Genomic DNA, 9029 nt, shown 5'->3' with positions numbered 1-9029 from the left:
CAGAAAAAGCCAAACTGAGAGATGGGCTACAAAATAGCTGACCTGCAATCTTCAAAAATGTCAAGATCTTAAAAATTAAGGAAAGTCTGAGGAATTTTCCAGAATGAAAGAAAAAAGACATGATACTAAATGATTCTGAATTGTATCCTTTACTATAAAAGATATTGTTGGGACCACTGGGAAAACTTGAATGGAGTCTGAAGACTAGACAGTAGTAACAAGCCAATGTTTATTTCCTGATTTTGATGGTTATATTGTGGTTCTATAGAACTATCTTGTTTGTAGGAAATACACACTAAAGTATCAGGGGGGTAATGGGGCACCATATTGGCAACCTACTCTCAAATGAATTACAAGAAAAAGCTTTTTTGTACTATTCTTGCAACTTTGAGGTTTTTCAAATTTTTTTAATTGAAGTTTATTTTATATGATATCTGCATGCTGTAGAATGAAGTTGGACCTCTACCTCACACCATATACAAAAATTAATTCAAAATGGATCAATGACTTAAATATAAGAGCTAAAACCATAAACTCTTAGAAGGTAACATAGCAGTGAATTTTCATGACCTCAGATTTGGCAATGGATTCTCAGACATGACACCAAAAGAACAAGCAGCAAAAATAAAAATAAAGTGGACTTCATCAAATTTAAAACCCTTGTGCATCAAAGGACATTACCAAGAGGGTGAAAAGGCAACCTACAGAATCAGATAAAATATTTGCAAATTAGATATCTGATAAGGGTCTAGTATCCAAAATATATAAAGAACTGTTGCAAATCAACAATAAACAGAAAGCCCAAATTTAAATATGGGCAAAGTACTTGAATAGGCATTTATTAAAAATATATACAACAGAAATTTTTCCAAAGAAGACATATGAATAGCCAGTAGGCACATGAAAAACTGGTCAACATCACTAATCATCAGGGAAAGGCAAATCAAAACTAAAATATCACTTCAAACCTGTTAGAGTGGCTATCATCAAAAAGACAAGAGATAACAAGTGTTGGCGAGGATGTGGAGAAAAGGGAACCCTTGTACACTGTTGCTGGGAATATAAATTGGTGCAGCCACCATGGAAACAGTATGGTGGTTCCTCAAAAAGTTAAAAAATGGAACTTTATGGTCCAGCATATGATCCAGCAATCCCACTTCTGGGTATATATCCAAAGGAAATGAAAGCAGGACAGAAAAGAGATATGTACACTCCCATGTTCATTCCAGCATTATTCACTATAGCCAAGATACGGAAACAACCTAAGTGTCCACCAAAAAATAAATGGATAAAGATGTTAAAAAAAATAAAAAATAAAATAAATGGATAAAGAAGATGTGGCATCTATGGAGAACAGTATGGAGGTTCCTTAAGAAACCAAAAATAGAACTACTATACCAGCAATCCCACTACTAAGCTTATCCCTGAGAAAACCATAATTCAAAAAGAGTCATGTACCACAATGTTCATTGCAGCTCTATTTACAATAGCCAGGACATGGAAGCAACCTAAGTGTCCATCAACAGATGAATGGATAAAGAACATGTGGCACATATATACAATGGAATATTACTCAGCCATAAAAGGAAACGAAATTGAGTTAGTTGTAGTGAAGTGGATGGACTTAGAGTCTGTCATACAGAGTGAAGTAAGTCAAAAAGAGAAAAACAAATACCGTATGCTAACACATACATAGGGAATCTAAAAAAACAAAGGTTCTGAAGAACCTAGGGGCAGGACAGGAATAAAGACGCAGATGTAGAGAATGGACTTGAGGACACAGGGAGGGGGAAGGGTAAGCTGGGATGAAGTGAGAGAGTGGCATGGACATATATATACACTACCAAATGTAATATAGCTAGATAGTGGGAAGAAGTTGCATAGCACAGGGAGATCAGCTCGGTGCTTCGCGACCACCTAGAGGGGTGGGAGAGGGAGGATGGGAGGGAGACGCAAGAGGGAGGAACAGATATATATATATATTACAGCTGATTCACTTTGTTCTAAAGCAGAAAGTAACACACCATTGTAAAGCAATTATACTCCAACAAAGATATTTTTTTTAAAAAAAGATGTGGCGTGTGTGTGTGTGTGTGTGTGTGTGTGTGTGTGTGTGTGTGTGTGTATAGTGGAATATTATTCAGCCATGAGAAAAAAGGAAATCCTGCCATTTGGGACAACATCGATGGCCCTTGAGGGCATTTATGCCGAGTGAAATAAGCCAGACAGAGAAAGATAAATACTACATGGTATCACTCATACGTGAAATCTTTTTTTAAAATGTCAAACTCAGAAACAGAGAGTAGAAACGTGATTGCCAGGGGCTGAGGGGTGGGGGAAAGGGAAAAGTTGGTAAAAAGCTACAAATTTTCAGCTGTAAGATGAATAAGTTCTGAGGATCTAATGTAAACATTGTGACTCTAGTTGATAACAATGCATTGTATAATTGAAATCTGCTAAGAGAGTAGAGCTTAAACGTTTTCACCATAAGTAAATAAATAAATAAATAAGGCAATGGATGTATTAATTACCTAAATGGGGGAAAATCCTTTCACAAGGTATACGTGTATCAAATTACCATGATGTACACTTCATATACCTTACAATTATATATGTCAGTTATACCTCAACAAAGCTGAAATAGATGAATGGTTTATTTTAACCTTCTCATCTTTGGGAAAAAAATGATGAAGAAGATATACAAGTGGCCAATAAGCACATGACAAGACGCTCAACATCACAAATCATTAGGAAAATGCAAATCAAAACCACACTGAGGTACCTCTTCACACCCACTAGAATGGCTCTATTTTCTTAATGGAAAATAACAAGTGATGGCAAGGATGTGGAGAAATTGGAAACCTCATGTGTTGCTGGTGGGAATGTAAAATGGTACAGCTATTTTGGAAAACAGTTTGGCAGTTCCTCAAGATGGCCCATCAATTCCACTCCTAGGTATATACTCAAAAGAATTGCAAGCAAATACATGTTCATAGCAGCATAATTCACAAGAGCCAAAGGACATATGGAAAACAATCTGACGTCCAGCAAAGGATGAACAGATAAACAAATTGTAGTATGTACAAACAAAGGCATATTATCCGTCCATAAAAGGGAATGGAGCACATTGTAGCATGAGTGAACCACAAAACATAATGCTAAGTGAAAAAAGAAGACACAAAAGGCCACATGTTATATGGTTCCATTTATATGAAGAGTCCAGAGCAGGCAAATCTATAGAGACAGAAAACAGATTGGTGGTCGCTAGGGCCTGGGGGGAAGGGGAATGGAGAGTGACTGTTTAATAGGCACGAGATTTCCTTGGGGGATGATGAAAATGTTTTGGAACTAGGTGGAAGTGATGCTTGCATAACACTGTAAATGAACTAAATGTCACTGAATTGTTCGCTTTAAAATGATTGGTTTTATATTATGTGAATTTTGCCTTAATTTAAAAGAAAAGAAAAGTACTATCTTCCTTCCCTGAACCTCATCTTCTCATCCCATAGAGATAAAAATCCCTATAAACGTTTGGATTATAACCCATAATATAAAATAATATCTGTGTGTCCATACTGATACAAATAAGTGACTGGATTAAAAATTAATAAATAGGGGAGAAGAGATACGTCTCCTATGCAAAAGAATTCCAAAGAATTTATGTAGACACTCACCCGCCTCAGAGAGGTGGAGCTCAACTTGCCTCTCCTAAAGTATGGGCTGCACATCTTGACTTCCTTCCAAAGAATAGAATATCAAAAGGGGTCGGAGGGAGCAACTTTACAGTGGAGAAATCTGGAAACACAACCTTAACCAAAGGATCAAGGGAACATCACAGTGAGAAGTCATATTGGTGATATGTGCCCCCCCCACGATGTGAAGTGATGAGAAAGCAATTCATCTCTGTGGTCTTCCTTCCAAAACCCATAACCCCAGTGTAGGCATGGAGAAAACATCAGATAATCCCTAACTGAGGGACATTCTACAAAATACCTGACCAGTGAATGCTCCTCAATACTGTCAAGTTCAGACTTCCCTGGCGGTCCAGTGGTTAGGACTCCAAGCTCCTAATGCAGGGGACCCGGGGTCAGTCCTTGGTCAGGGAACTAGATCCTGCATGCCACAACTAAAGATCCTGCATGCCACAGTGAAGATCTCTCACGTGGCAACAAAGATCCCGCGTGCTGCAACTAAGACCCAGCGCAGCCAAATAAATAAATAAATATTTTTTAAAAGACTGTTCAGGCCATCAGAAACAAGGAAAGTCTGAGAAACCATCACAGACCAGAGGAGGCCAAGGAGACCTGACAACTGAACACAATGAGGTGACCCGGATGGTGGGCGAAAACAGGAAAGAGACCTTAGGGGGAAACTGGGGAACTTAGAATCAACCATGGAGTTTAGTAAATAGTAGTGTACCAGAGCTGGTTCCTTAGTAGTGAAACATGGACCACACGAATGTAAGATGTTAACACTGGGGAAAACTGAATGGAGGGTATACAGGAACTCTTTGGACTATCCTTGTAACTTTTCTGTAAATCTATCAATAAAACTATTCTAAAATAAAAGGTTTATTTTAAACAAAAAGGCAAGGGACAGAACAGTAAATATTAGTGTCATCATATACACATACATATGCATGTGTAATACACACGTTTGCACATGCACTGAATATTTCAGAAAGCATACTCTAGAAACCGATAACACCAGAGGCTTCTGAGAGGAACAAGGTGCTTGGAGGACAGGGAAAGGAGGACACAGCATACTTTTTCTATCTTTTGAATTTTGATACAAATGGTTAAAAAAATGAGTGTTCTGGGAATTTCCTGGTGGTCCAGTGGTTAGGACTCGGTGCTTTCATTGCCAGGGGTGCGCGTTCAATCCCTGGTCAGGGAATTAAGATCCCGAAAGCCACCTGGTGCAGCCCAAAAAAAGTGTTCTGTGTTGGCTTCGGCACAGACTAAAATTAGAATGGTATGGAGAAGATGAACCTGGCCCAGTGCAAGGATGACACACAAATTCATGAACTGTTCCATATTCTTTAGTGTTTAGTGTGTATAGAGTTTCAATTTTGTAAGATGAAAAAGTTCTAGAGATTTGTTGCTCAACAATGTAAATATACTTAACACTACTGAATTGTACACTTAGAAATGGTTAAGATGGCAAATTTAATCAATGTGGTTTCACCACAATTTAAAAAATAGAGTGTTCTAAAGCAAAAGTGACAAAATGTTAATATCTGTTCAGAGATGGGGATCCAGTTTATCTTCTTAATTATGTTCTGTAATTTTCTTCATATTTGAACATTTTAAATCTCAGTCCAGGGTTCTGTGTGTGCAAAGGCCCTGCGGCAGGATGAAGCATAGCCAGTGTGGGCTGGAGAGCAGGGAGCAAAGGACAAGGTGGCACAGGATGAGAGAAGTAGGTGGGGACTCAATCACACAGCCACCGGAGACAACGTCCTTCCCACACATTCCAGAGGCTCCCACCTGTGCCGCCTAGAAGTCAGGTCTGCTCCCTAGCACTAACAGGGCTCCTGAGTCTGCTTCCTAAATCACATAGTGTCAGCCCCAGCCCAGCCCCCAGCTCTGCCATGAACAGGACAAGCTCATGTTTCCCCATCCCCTCTAGGCTGCTTTTCCCCACAAGAGACAGTTCTGAGCCAACAGGTTTCTGTGGGCGGATGCCGCAGGGCAGGGTTCACACAAAGACGTGACTGTCTCAGGCACCATCCTGGCCCTGCAGAGCAGGATCCTTGCCTGATCCTCCAGCCTCCACATCAAAGAGGAGACATCTAAACCCCCACTAGCTGCCCACAGCACTCAGCCCAGTCCTGGTTCCGGGTGGCTCTCTTGGGGCACTTTTCATCCCTCGGATAGGAGGAGGGAGGTTGAGGCAGGACAAGACAGTAGCGGGTTGGCACTTCTGTGCCCAGGAGAAGAGTCAAGCCATGGAGCGCAGCATCTTCCATGCACACAGCACTTTACAGTGCTCAGCGCACCGTGAAGGAGGCATGGTGAGTACTGTCATGCTTGTGAAAGGTCAGGAAAAGGAATTGATTGTACTGAAGTCACAGCTGGCCAGAGGGTCCAGACCCTCCAGCTCCCAGGAGCACAGGTTTCCACCCCAGGAGTGACAGTCTGACAGCAAAGACACTGGGCGAGGCCTCCCAACAGCACCACTTAGTAGCTGGGATCTTTGGCAGACCTCCTCCTTGTGACCTCCCTAGGGCTCCAAGTAAATATTCAGCAGTAGGTGGCTCTTCTAACTGTGATGCCCCAGAAACAACCCACTAGAGAGCTGTCGCTAACAACCAACTCACCTACTCCAGAGGCCATCACATGGGCTGAAATAGGAGGAGGGGTGAGGGCACCTGGGGCCAGAGCACCTGCCTACCAGATAGACCCCCTGCCCCACACCCAGGCTCACCAGCTTTGCTGAGATAAAATGCAATCACAGTCACAGAAAAGGCGGTGGGAACCAGGAGACCTGAGAGGTCCAGTCCCCACACTGATCATAATGTGCTGTGTTACTCTTGGCAAGTCACTTCCTCTCTGAGCCTCATGGGTTTTTTTCATCAGTAAAATGAAGAGTCTGGACATCAAGAAAGGCCCCTCAAAACTAAGGTTCTGTGAATGTATTTTCTTTCCAAATTCCTTCTAAAATGAATCGGTAGATAAACATGGATGGATGGGTGTGTGGATTGGGGAGGTGGATGAAAGATAGATAAAAACTGATTAGTTATTATCTTCTTTGAAGACTGACTCAAGAAAGGAAGAAAGGAATGAAGGGAAGGAAGAAGGAAGGGAGAGAGGAAGGAAGGGGGAGAGAAAGAAAGAGAGAGAAAGAGGGGGGAAGGGAACTAGCTACTGCTCGCTGCGCCCTCCCACATGCCATGTGTTGTTCAAAGCACTTACGTGGGGCTCTCCTGCCTCTTCGAGATGGTGGCAAGTGAAGAAATTCTTCAGAAATGATGAGGAGAAAAGGTCTAAAATTACTGCCAGAAACCAGCTATATCAGTCAAGGTTCTCCAGAGAAACAGAACCAATAGGATGGATGGATGGATGGATGGATGGATGGATGGATGGATGGATGGATGGGTGAATGGATGGGTGGGTGAATGGATGGGTGAGTGGATGGATGGGTGGATGGATGGATGGATGGATGAATGGATGGATGGGTAGATGGATGGGTGGATGGATGGGTGGATGGATGGATGGATTTATCTTAAAGAATTGGCTTACACAACTGTGAAGACCAGCAAGTCCAAAATCCTGTAAGCAGCAGGCTGGAATCTTCCAGCAGCAGGAAACTCAGGCAGAAGTTGATGTAACAGCCTTGAAGTAGAATTTCTTCTCTTGGAAACCTCATTTTTTGGTCTTAAGGCCTTCAATTGATTGGATGGGGCCCACCCACGGTATCAAGGGTAACCTCCTTCACTTAAAGGCAACTGATTGTAGGTGTCAACTACTATCCCTTCAGAGCAACACCTAGATTAGTGTTTGATTAAACAACTAGGTACTATAGCCTAGCCAAGTTGACACATAGCATTGACCATCACCCCAGCTGACCCAGCTTCAACCGTGCTTCCCTTAACCTCTCTCCTATTTCCCCAACCCAGCCAAACCCAACTTCCCATCCTTATCTCAAAGAATTAACTTCCGGTCTGTGGCATTTCCACAGTCAAGATCTCCAGGGACCTCACCCAAGAGGGTACTGTATTGGGATGGGAGCTGAACAGAACCAGAAAGATATTTCTATCAGGAACTTGGAACAAGAGACCCAGACTCGGCCAAATCAGCCCAAAAAACCTGAAAAAGAAAAGAAAAAACCTGCTCCCCAAATCAGCTGATCTCTCTCTGGGTTCTCGGTTTTTTCCTGCTCCATGGATTCCTTGGTATTCACTGTCTCTCATAAACATATTTCTGTGATATATACTGTACATCTGCTTCATTTGAAATTCACAGTTAATGACCTATTCCCTCGGATTCAGGAAACAGAGTAAGGTTCCGGCTTTTAAAGGCCAGGAGTTTACTAGCCAGAATATGACAAGTATTACAAAGTATAGGCCTGCTCTAAAAGCACTTAAGAAACAGTCTCCATCAGAAATTTCAAGAATACCTTCAAATAACATCATTTATCTGCCAAAAGGCCAAGGGGGTGGGGAGCGATGGTGGGCAGGGAGTAAATGAGTATTTGATCAAATCCATACTCTCGACTCCCTGAGGAGGGGGATAGATATTTACTAACCCTTCTTGCTCTGGCAAGGTTTGTGTGCGCATTTGTGCGGGCCGGGGGTCTGCAGGGCTGCAGATGGGTGCACACGTGGGCACCAAAGACCCTTCCAGCCACCAGCCCCCACGGCTGACAAAGCAAACTCCACCATGATCTGAACTCTATGACAAAGAGGTAATTTAATAAAATGAGTATCCCCGTTTTCGGGTCGGCCCACTTAACTGAAATCCAAAGCCCGCTCTGGAGTCAATTGGGCTGAGGATGCATTGGTCAGGCTCATCCACACTTTCTCATTTTCAATAGAGTCAGGGCTTAACCAGGTTAATTTCTGTTAAACACATTACCCAGGTTCTCTCCTCTTACCAGCCCAGTGATTTTGTGTCAGGCCTGAAGGATTGTAATTGCAATCCAGTGAGACGCCAACTCAACAGGGTGATTTACTGAGGCCCACGGAGCCCAGGCCGGCCTCCTACCTGCTGGCCGCTGGACGGGAACTTTCTTCCTTGAGTCTTGTGATTAACAGCCGAGGGCCCAGAACAAGGTGTCACGTGAGAGGCTGTCCCTGGGGAGAACAGGATGCTGCTTCTTTTGGACACACACTCCGTGCTTCTCTCCAAGCCTGGGGAGGGGGAGGGGGGGAATTGGCACGAGGGCCTCTTTGTTCCATGGAACAGGAACGTGGGAGGGGCTGGGCTTCGGGAATTGGTCATTCCAAGTCACGCCCGTTCCTCGGTGGAGTGTGACCCTCCTGTCATACAAGGAACGTTCCCAGCCGTACTTTCCAGTCTCCTCTG

General features: G+C 43.0%; 1 non-coding gene across 1 annotated transcript; it reads left to right on the top strand.

Annotated features, from left to right (window-relative positions):
- The first annotated feature begins 4939 nt into the window (after window positions 1–4939).
- LOC131746873 (U6 spliceosomal RNA) lies at window positions 4940–5042 on the top strand. Its single transcript, XR_009332692.1, has one exon. It is a non-coding gene; the product is annotated as a U6 spliceosomal RNA (small nuclear RNA).
- The last annotated feature ends 3987 nt before the right edge of the window (window positions 5043–9029 follow it).

This window comes from Kogia breviceps, chromosome 1, assembly GCF_026419965.1.
Source record: "Kogia breviceps isolate mKogBre1 chromosome 1, mKogBre1 haplotype 1, whole genome shotgun sequence".
Taxonomy (NCBI): domain Eukaryota; kingdom Metazoa; phylum Chordata; class Mammalia; order Artiodactyla; family Physeteridae; genus Kogia; species Kogia breviceps.
This window is presented reverse-complemented; position numbering and strand designations above follow the sequence as displayed.